General features: G+C 39.4%; 1 protein-coding gene across 1 annotated transcript in view; it reads left to right on the top strand.

Moving 5' to 3' along the window:
• The first annotated feature begins 5,463 nt into the window (after positions 1-5,463).
• Positions 5,464-7,593, top strand: part of Dhc36C (Dynein heavy chain at 36C) — a 369,284-nt gene continuing 367,154 nt past the window's right edge. The window contains exon 1 of the mRNA XM_083142304.1: positions 5,464-5,582. The gene's annotated coding sequence lies outside the window, so the exon portion shown is untranslated. The remainder of the gene's footprint in view (positions 5,583-7,593) is intronic.

Below are 7,593 nucleotides of genomic sequence, written 5' to 3'. Positions count from 1 at the left end.
TCGGGAAATGGCGATATTTAAAAATATTTCCCGTCCCGACCAAAAAGAATCTATCCCGTACACCCCTAAAGAGCTTCCTCAATGGAATCCAATCGTAGCCGACGAATCCAATCGTGTGACGTCACAGCAGACGACGCGCTGGGACTGAGTCCTCGCATCGAGAGAATTTGTTTTCTTGGTATCCAACTCAATGCTATTTTCCTTCGGAAGGGGTAGCTTTAATTATTGTAAAAAGTAAAGGTAAAGTGTTCCCCTGTGCATAGCACCACGCCATGAAGGCGTATAGGGGGTGTGCGGGTAACGCCACACACTTTCTTGATCCGGTCGTGAGTGGGGGTGATGTGATCAGCATCACGCCCCTGACCGCCTTTACCCCCCAGGGTTTCCCCCCCGTACCCATGTTATTCGACGCTGGGTGGGCGCCGGGGCCGCTTCCACCGTTAGAAAAGTTCCCGGATTTGAACCGGCCGGGGATCGAACCCGAAAATTAAGGTGCGTATCGTACATCAATGCATATACCTTACAGATGAGAATGTAAAGAATAAATGGAGTACGAAATCGAGTAAAGCGAATGCTCCAAAATAAATCTCAGCCAATGGGTGTCGTCGGTTCAATCGCCCAGGCAGCTGGTTTCCCATCATCCATAGCGGCAGAGTGACCGACTTGAGATCGGGTGAGCTCGGAACTGGAATGTTTTGAAAAGGCATGATTTTCTTACTCCGGTATGATAATAATAATAATAAATAATAATAATAATAATAAATTTTCTTTATTCAGCGGGCGAGGTTCAGCCAAGGGCTGCTCTGCCACCTAACCCTTGTCAATATGATAATACATATGAGATTATTATAAACTTATGGAGCAGTAAGCTAAACGTAAAAATAATAATAATAATAATAATACAAATAATTTTTTTTTAAAAAAATTAAAAATGAAGAAAGAAAAAAATACATGCCCTATCCGATAACTTAATACTAACGTATTTTTTCATTGTATTTAGCAAGCAGACATTTTCCCTCGTATTTTCGTCCTTTTTTTTTTTTGGAAACAATAATTTTAAAATTTACAATTCTGTAAATATGAAAGCCCTAGAGGTTGCGAGAAATGGGGAACAGAAGATAACATTTTTGGCAGTGTCTGCTGCCACGTTCTTTTTCTGCTAGAACCTCAAAAAAGATGCGCGTGGCAGTAGACTCGGTCTTTGTTTTATTGTGATTTCATCGTGCTATGTATGCAATGACGTCTGTAACATATACTGTAAAGTTGTAGCGATTACTTTCACAAAAATGTCTTAAGATTAGGTCCGTCAGCATTCATCTAATTATAAACCTAAATGCTCTCGTAGTTAGGTTAAGGGCCGGTTGCACCATCTCCGCTTAACGTCTTATCCCCCACTTAACACCATTTTGCGGTTGTTCAATGTCCGCCTAACGTTACCTAGCACTTAAAGTCCCGTGTAACGTAAGTGGCGGTCGGGGCTCCGCCTAACTCGTTAAGTGCCAGGTAAACATGGAAGAGCAGTACACTGTGCAGCCAACAGATACGTGCAGCACTCAGTATAATCTGTGTTTACACTTTTATAGTTGATAAAATGGCAAAGTCTCGATCAGCTGTTGCAAATTGCGAAAGTTTGCTGCATGTTTTGCATTACCAAATAACAGCAAAAAAAGGCGGATTTGTTAATTATCCCAGGAACGGCAATAAATAAAGCAACGTTTGTAAATATATGTGTAGAAATGAATATTAGATGGTTATTTTCGTGTGTGTTCCGAAAATGTTGTACAAAGTGGTTATAATTAAAGTGACGGTGTTCAGAGTGGTACAGCACGGGCTGGAATGAGAGTAGCAGTCTGAAACTTCGTAGATATGCTAATGAAGCAATGCGCTCGCGAATTATGCAAAAAAAAAAAAAAAAAAAAGTTCCAATTCTCGCCACCAGGGTAAAAAATGGCGCTGTAAGCAGTCAAAACGTGGTATAGTTACAGGAAAAAGGCAGGAAAGATCAAACACATGAGAACAATGGCTCTGGCATGTTTGTTAGGAACTATGGTTACAAGAACTGTTCAATATGGCCTCCCAATTCAGCATCATGCTGCATTCGTAACACGGCATGGTCGACGGTTGCTCGCAGCATGTCTGGTGAAATCTGAGCGACATGTCGTTGTATGATAGCCTTCAGATCAGGCAGAGACCGGACATGTCCCTGATAGACACGATCTTTTAAATATCCCCACAGCCAGAAGTCACATGGATTAAGGTCGGGGGATCTGGAAGGCCAATCATCTGGAAACTGCCTAGAGATGATGCGGTCATTAGTGAAGGTTTCTCGCAGCAAATCTTTCACGTGGCGAGCGACATGTGGTGTTGCCCCATCTTGCATGAAAATGGTGGTGTGTTCACAGTTCCGTTCTTGCAAAGCTGGAATCACGTGTTGCACAAGGAGGTCCCTATAACGAGCAGATGTCACTGTACCCCTAACAGGCCCTCGAGGTGTCATCTCCTCAAAGAAAAACGGACCAAGAATGAAGGAGCTAGTGAACCCACACCATGCAGTCACGTAAACTGAGTGCAATGGTTGTTCCTGCACAACATGTGGACGAGTGGAACCCCACATGCGACAGTTCTGAGTATTCACTGTACCGACCAGAGTAAAATGCGCCTCGTCAGTCCACAGAATATTCCCCGGCCACATGTCATCCACTTCCATGCGTGCCAAAAACCGATGGGCAAACTCACGGCGTTGTGGAATATCTTGGGGTTTCAATTGGTGCACAATTTGAATCTTGTAGGGATACCAGTGTAAAATGCACCGCAATACCTTGCGAACTGTTGACCAGGGGAGTGACAATTCACGTGCCACAGCTCTAGCACTGGTTGCAGAAGTTGAGGCATGTGCTGCACGGTCAGCTACAGCTACAGCAACTTCGTCCACAACTTCCACGGGGATGGGCCGCCTTCCTCTCCCTGGTGCAACACCCAATTCACCTGTTTCCTCGAATTTCTTCATCATCTTCTTCAGCCCATTAATTGACATGGGCCGTCTTCTCAGCCCTTTCTGTTGGCGATATTTCCACAGTGCAGCGTTACTATTACTCCCATTCTGGTAAAACAACTTCACTAGCAGTGCACGGTCTTTCTTCGCAATAGCCATTGCTTTTTACACGGGAAAAATCAAACTTTTAATGTTCGGCGAACATTCACATCACTAAAGGAATAAAAAGCAACAAGCGTCACCAACAACAACCAGGGAGCTCACACAATGGTTAGGCAATGTCACCGACTTTGACGTCAGAGTTAAGGAAAATTCCACGTTTTGACTGCTTACAGCGCCATTTTTTACCCTGGTGGCGAGAATTGGAACTTTTTTTTTTTTTTTTTTTTGCATAATTCGCGAGCGCATTGCTTCATTATCATATCTACGAAGTTTCAGACTGCTACTCTCATTCCAGCCCGTGCTGTACCACTCTGAACACCGTCACTTTAATTATAACCACCTGGTACATGCTAACAACACCAAACCTGGCCTGCCTAACCTAGCCACGTAGGCATATAATAGCTTAAATAAGCATGAAAATAGGTTTGGCAAATTATAATTTGTTTATTTAAGCTATTATATACATACGTGGATAGGTTAGGCAGGCCATGTTTGGTGTTCTTAGCATGTATTACCCAAGGTGCTAATACTGTCCCTATCTGCTCGTCTAAAAAGGAACACAGCTTGTACGTATATACAATGTATATTTTCCTGGTGAATATTACTGTTTTTTGAAAAATAAATATATACGTTCTTGCATTGCACTAGCATATAACGTTGCACGAAACTACCTATCTGAAAGTATATACAGCCTGGAGTTTCTTCTTTTTTCTTAATAAGAACAAAACATGTTTACATACAGTACTACGGTACTTTACATTACTATTTGATTCTTCCTTTTGTGCTAAGATGATAGCAATTCCCAAAATGTACCTTGTACATGGAACCGTTGATTAACGATTTTTTTTTGTGCTATTCGAATTTGTTTTGAATACAAAAATTTAATTTTCATCTGCATCGTTAACCAACTTTCACAAAAGCTGCATTATAAATAAAGAAGAAACCTATAAGATGGTCAACGTTCATAATACTAATCCTCGATATTCGCTAAAGAAGGGGTTACGGATTGATAACTTATTAACAGGAACGAATGATAAATTAGTAAGAGCAGAATAGAAGATTGCTCTTCTCATTCCGTATATTTACACAAACTCAGATATGTCAGCCTTGCACTAAAAATTGAATAAATGTAACTTGCATTTGTTACGACTTCGTACAATTTTGGTCACTGTTTAGTAGTGTTTAATATTTTTTAAAAAGTGACCGTATGTCTTACTGAAAGATAAGACGAGGAATATTCTTTTTTGCATTATGTTAATTGGAGTACGTGAAAAATAAATTGAAAATTTTGTAAGCTTCCCACTACTTCGAAAGATTACGAGTTATATTGTATCATATAACATACATTTGATATTATATGAGAGTACGACACATGCATTACCTACTTCTATTAGCTGTTTCATTTTATTGCAATAAATATTTAGTTTTTTAAACATATTTCAGTTGAAAAAGCATGCATTTGGAATTGACAAGCAGATATTAGGTCGTAATAAAGAAACAAAACACAATCGAAAACACAACTTCCTCCAGTTTCTGTTGCCAGGTCGTACGTTCCACCTTACAAGGCCGAGGATAAAAATGCTTGGTGCAACCCACCGCCTGTCGTTATCCAACACTTTGTAAAGTGGCAGATTAAGTGGCGATGGTGCAACCGGCCCTAAGTTCTATTAGCATTAAAATAATATCGCTAAATGTTTTCTAAAGAAAAAGGTTCTAAATTACCTGTACATTCATTCCCACTAATTATAAACTTCCATTTCTCTCGTCTTAATCTGTTCTTAAGATTTGTCATCCTCTTAGCAGACGAATTACGTGGCAGCAGCAAAATTTGATGCTTATTCTTACTGCTGACACGTGCGTGGCAGCAGACTCGGCCAACATTTTTTGTAATAATTGTTATTCTCGATAAATGTGTATATATAAAACAGATGACCATATATACTAGTCATGCGAAAAAGTAAGATATCACGTAAAAAAAAGAATCTGCTATTAAAAAACTATAAAAATTAAAGTACAGTCGCGCGGAATTCTTATGTATTATTCCTTACCGGATTCACAACAATAAAGCACTTAAATTGTGAATATTGCAAGTGCCACCTACAATAGTTTACTTTGATAACCAGGCCCATTCCTACTGGTTACTTCCAGCGCTACATGTCTAATAAATTCATTTAATTCATGCACCTAAATTCTAAAAAATTGCATTTTAAGGCCAGCAAAACATAACCGCTCAAGAAAAAATAAAGAATAGGGGTTATTGAAGCAAGCAATGTGTTTAGCAACACTGATGTAACCATAGCAACAGGAAACGACACTTGTTTCAAGTAATTGAAGTATTTGTCTGCAACGAAAAGAAAATGGACATTTTACTTCCAAACTATTAACAGCAAGCTTTATTATACTGGAGAAATTTAATATTTCTTACAAGGTATGTTGGTCACTGTTTCTGAGTTGGTCAGAAGGGTACATTTTGCGTTCCTTTAAATAAAAACTCTGGCGTGGATCTGTTTTAAATAAAAACTCTCGCCTGGTTATTGGACGTGGATTGTAATATTCCGAAACTTCTTCAAGTCAAAGATGAAACATGGGGCATAGTATTTGCACTCTTCTTTTCTGCTCTATATGTGTGTGTGTGTATATATAAAAAACATAAACGAACCCTATTTTGCTTAAAATAAAGACCCTCCGCTTTCACACAGCTGAAAATTATCGGCGAGATATGTCGCAAAGTTTCTACAATGATTTCACGATATTTTGAAATGTTACCAACGTTTTTTTCTTTTTTCTCCGCCCAATGCGTAAAAAAATATATAACGTACTGTATTGAGATCAATGCTTCACATACACATAGAAACCAGAGAATAGTTCCAACTGAGCAACTGCTGGAAATGTTTAATGTTTACAGTAGAAAAAAATCTGGAGCGAATTGACAATATAGAGAAAGTCTCCAATTTTGTTTATTTTCAGTATACTAACTAATTTTGGCCTTCTAAACACGAATCTGTTGTAAAAAACCGGGGGTCACGTCTGGAAATTTGAAAAAAAAAGCCGATTGTTTTTTTTTTATATATAGGTGTATATGGGTAGTTTTACGAACGAAAATGTAATCTCCTGTCATTGTTTCCAACCACGCCTTTGTTTTACAAGAAAATGATTTATGATGTTCAATTATATTACGAACCCTATTTTTTCGATCAAGTTAGGGGTGAAATGAATGCTAATGGAACCTAACCTAACAGGCCTAACCTAATTTCGTGTGAATGGTTCGTGGGGCTACCCTTGGATGATTTTGGGGGCTAATGTCACTGGTTTGTGGGGCTACCCATGGATGGTTTTAGGGGCTAACGTCAATGGTTTGTGGGGCTACCTGTGGATGGTTTTTGGGGCTAACATCAATGATTTGTGGGGCTACCCGTGGATGGTTTTTGGGGCTAACAAGCAATGTTTCATAAAAATGTACAATTTCCAGATGTGACCCCCAGTTTTTTACAACAGATTCGTGATTAGGACGCCAAAATTAGTATACCGAAAATTAACAAAATTACAGACTTTCTCTATATTGTCAATTCTTACCTATCGGAGACTAGTGTGGATAAATGTAGAAGTAAATTGGAACCTTAGTAGAATGCATTTAGAGACTTTATTTTAATGCTAAGAAAACCAAACCTAACCTGCCTAACCTAACCATCAAAGCATCTACTGAACATGATCTTAAGTAATCTCTAAAACTCCAGTATGTATTAACAGAGACAAATCGAAATCGAACCATGTAAAAATTGCATCCATAGCATGATGAAATAGCAATAAAATGAAAGGAACTTGGGTGTTTGGGAAGCATGTAGACAATGAAGAAGGTAGGAGATGCTTATGCAAATTATGGTAGCTGGGAGGATGCTTTATGGAGAATTTCTTAACCCTGTATTAGGCACATTGTTTTCTGTAGGCATGTGGGTGACACCTGTCATACAACCCTTTAACTACATAAAATCTTTCAGCAAAAAATGCAGGCTCGACCAGGACTTACACCTTTGATTTTTCTCTATCGCTGTTTAAAATCAGGCGAGGCCAGGCCAGCTCGGTAGCTCAGTGGTTAGAGCAATGCCAGAGGCCCGGGTTCGAGTCCTGGTCGAGCCTGCATTTTTCGCTGATAATTTATACGTAGTATACATCTCCTGTGTGTGCCTAACCTACAACCCTTTAACTGTCCCTAATGTATGAAATACATAGTAAACTATACTGTGCATGCATGCTGAACTTTCTTTCTTTGTTTTGTTGTAAGCTCAGCCGTGTAGTTCTGCTGCTTTTCTAAGGGAGAATTCACACCTTAGCAACAAGCGACAGGCAACGTATGTTGCTTGGGAACGAATGAATAGGCAGCAACGTTCCACACTGTATGGTGTGATAGGCTGCACAAGCCTGCATTCGATAGGTAAAATCCT

This window comes from Lepisma saccharinum, chromosome 20 (genome assembly GCF_977018435.1).
Source record: "Lepisma saccharinum chromosome 20, izLepSacc3.1, whole genome shotgun sequence".
NCBI lineage: Eukaryota > Metazoa > Arthropoda > Insecta > Zygentoma > Lepismatidae > Lepisma > Lepisma saccharinum.
The sequence above is the reverse complement of the archived record's forward strand: the minus strand, read 5'-3'. Positions and strand labels throughout refer to the sequence as shown.